Raw genomic sequence first — 3729 nt, 5'->3', positions numbered from 1 at the left:
CCGGATATCTTGGCAAAACTAGGACAGACATTGCTAGTAGTGATTGCACAAATTATTAACGATCAATACGACCTGGATCGGACGCATCAAAATAAGTTCGATTACTACTCCCCTCTTGAAGATCAATTCAAAAAAGACTACAACATGACGAACGTAGTGTTTACCTCTGTCACCCTATTCTGGCATGAAGTCAGCGAACAGCTTGCTGACACTGGATGCCGTGCGGAAGAAGACACTGAAACTCCTGTCAACACGTGTTATCGTTGGAGGACCCGCATGCTTCCATGTATTCAACAAGTCAACAGCGGTGCGGAAGTGAAGCAGACGAGCTTGATGGAGACCGAGTGGATGATGTTGCTGCGGCTTGGAATGGCAGCGCTTCTGTCATACGACATAATGTCATGGATACAGAAATGTACTGATTATTAAAAAAAAATAGCCAAATGACTCGTCATCTAATTAGTGACGCGCATGAATGGATTAACGAGATTTCCACTGTCCCTATCTACTGGCAGTTACCGTGACTCTCTTAAGGACGTCCAGGTGACGCTCTTTACTGAACCTTGCGCCGGTGCTGGTGATCCATGGGTCCGTTGGATACCGGGCCGCGCGGGTGATGTTCTGAGTCGATCTCGGGGTCTGAGAGTCAGGATTGGAACGTGATGCTAATCGAATTGCTCTCAAGTGACAGCGTCCTTCCTATCTTTCCTCTCACACCCCCATCGCACTTCCCGGCAGCCGATCTCCATCCGTTTGTCTCTATTGTTCTTCGGTGCAATAGAGAGGAACAGGGGCTGTCAATACTGGCCCACCGGGCCCTGCGCTTCTGAGGTTTTTGGCCCAGCGGCGACGGAACCGGTGGTTACTAATCTTTTCTTTTCTTTTCAGGTTTCCTCATACCTTTGGGAAAGCCAGCCCCCTCTCTCTCTCTCTATCACCCTTTTTTAACAAAACTTTATTAACACTACTAACACTCTTCACTCTTCTTTTTCTTTTTCGTCACTCTACTCTCTTTCCCTCCTGAGCTAAAAGCTCTCACCTCAACCCCTTTTTCACTCCTTTTCGTACTATCGCTTTTGCTATCGCTTTTCTTTTTCTATACTCTTTTCTCTTCTCTTCTTTCCTCCTCTATTTTCTCATTACTTTGACTATAACTAACAATACGTCTTCTCTTCTTGCTCTCTTTCTCTCCAGTTTCTTTTCTTATCTCCCACTCTACCTCTACATAAAACGGCATGCAACGCTACGAGTCGGTGGCAGCATTGCTGGCCGAATGGCTCTAATGTAGCAATACACACTCTCACACTCTCTCTCTCCCTTCTTTCTTTTTTCTTCCTTCTTTATTCCTTTTCTTTATTTCCTTAAATAGCATATAACGCTACGAGTCGGTGTCAGCACTGCTGACCAAATGGCTCTTACGTAGCAACACACACACACACGTTTTGCTTTTCTATCTCTTCTTTTCTTCTCTACTCTTTTTTTTCACTTCACCTCAATTAACAACTCTTACTAACAACTTCGTTACTAACACTTTCACTGATTTGTCTTCTCTGTCGCTTTTACCCATCCCTCAACACAGCATAGCTACGAATTTTATGTAGCGAGCGCACTTAGATGCGTTGGTGGGACGTGTCTGTGGCCATGTGGGCAACGTACTTTTAAAAAGTGAGGAGCTTGTAGTGGCTAAAGTCCCGTACTCGGTTTTCCTATTCCCTCTACATCCAATCTCCCGGCAACCCATCCCCTTCCGTTTGTCTTTGTTGTGCCTCGGTAAAGTGGACAGGAACAGGGGCTGTTGTACTTATCCACCGGGCTCTGCGCTTCTGAGGTCTCAGACCCGGCGGCGACGGAACCGGGGGTTACTAATACTGCTACTACGCAGCTGAACATGAGGCGTTCAGGTGTAGTTACGGGTGAGGTGCGTCAGCTTGTTGCCGAAAAGCGACTTGACGTCCTGTCATTGCAGGAATTGCACGTCAAGAAGCATGGTAAGAGCCAAACCTTTGTTGGCTTAGGGAAGAATATGAGGGTACGCAGCTGTACGTTCAGAACGACCGTGGGCTGCAGTGCCAGTTTGTAACCCTCAATTCCAAATGGTGTTTGTCTCGCAGTTTAGCACGACACATTGCGTCTGTGTAGAAGTGCAGGCTTCCAATTTTTTTTTCTACGTCGCATCGTGCTACTTCCAGTACAGCGACGAGATAGAGGAATACCTCAGGCACCTCGAAGTGGTACTTTATTCGCTGAGGGGAAAGAGACTGTTAGTGGCAGTAGACGCCAATGCTTGGTCGTCACCCTGGGGTCCCCAAGAGACAGACGAAAGAGATGCGAAATTTGAAGACCTTATCCGAGCATATGGAGTAAACGTGGTAAATGATGTCGGACAGGGACCCACATTTTGGTCCGCAAAAAGTTTGTCCTTCATCGATGTTACCTTGACGTCGTTCTCAATGAACAAGTTCATTGGGAAGTGATTGGAAAGTGAGACCTGACTGGACGACCAGCGACCACAACGCAGTCGACATCAGATTGAGGGTGCCAAAGGGGTCAGCTGGAGATAGAGGTGCCGCGAATATGAAGTTTGACACTCGTCGGGCTGATTGGAAGCGGTTCTCCGAGAACTTGACTGATTATTCAAGATCAAGACTGGAGGTCTTCGATGTCTGTTCTGCGAATAGAGTAGAGGAGATGGCGGAGACGTTGGCAGCGGTACTCACCGAAGCCTGTTCCGCGTTGATGCCAAGAAAAAGGCGATTTAGAAAGTTCAACCCGTGGTGGACGGTCGAAGTGATTATACTCAAAAAGGGAGTATATAGAAAGAGGCGTGCACTCCAGAGAGGGCGGGTCGAGCCCACTCACCTTTCTCCAAAGCTGGAATACCGCTCTTCTTAGGGGAAATACGGCAAAGAGGTGAGGAAGGCGAAGCTTGCGAGCTGGCGGAAATTTGTCACATCGCATGGTAACTCGGAGCCCTGGGGATTCGTTTATAAACTCCATGCGAAAAAACTCCAAGTTGAGAAGGTGCTCAACACACTCCAGTGTGGCGAATATTCCACAAAGATTTTACAGAAGACCGCCAACTACCTCCTAGACGTGCACACTCCGGATAACCGGGAACAGGATGACACGTTCGAACAACGTGAAATTCGTTTCGTTTCGAAGGTTTCCCCAGACACAGTCGACGCCTCATTCTTCACGGCAGCAGAAATGGCTGTAGCGGTAAAAACCTTTAAAGACTATAAAGCTCCAGGAATGGATCTTATTGATGTTGCGGTTTTGAAAGCCGCTTGTAGGATAATTCCCGGTCAGTTTATTAGACTATTCAACGGATGCTTTTAGTGGAGCGTCTTTCCCTCTATCTGGAAGGAGGGCTCGTTTCAAGTCCTTCTGAAGGGTGAGGACAAGGATGAGATGAATCCGAAATCCTATAGACCCATCTGTCTCCTGTCCGTAGTAGGAAAACTTTTCGAGAAACTTTTCAAAACCCTCCTCATGGACACGTCACTGGCACCGGGTAGGGTCTCCGATCGACAGTTCGGTTTTATGTCCGAAAGGTCGACGGAGGTTGCTGTTGTAGAGTTGCGGCGTATGGTCTCTGCCTCCGAAAAGAGGTACGCCGTCGCGCTTTTCTTTGACATCTCTGGGGTTTTTGACAATGTCTGGTGGCCTCTCGTATTAACTAGTTTAAAAGAACGAAATTGCCCGCAAAACGTCTTCGAAGTACTCCGG

Source organism: Polyergus mexicanus, unplaced genomic scaffold (genome assembly GCF_030449975.1).
Source record: "Polyergus mexicanus isolate NDT 795.1 unplaced genomic scaffold, iyPolMexi1.0 SCAF_11, whole genome shotgun sequence".
In the NCBI taxonomy this organism is placed as follows: domain Eukaryota; kingdom Metazoa; phylum Arthropoda; class Insecta; order Hymenoptera; family Formicidae; genus Polyergus; species Polyergus mexicanus.
The sequence above is the reverse complement of the archived record's forward strand: the minus strand, read 5'-3'. Positions refer to the sequence as shown.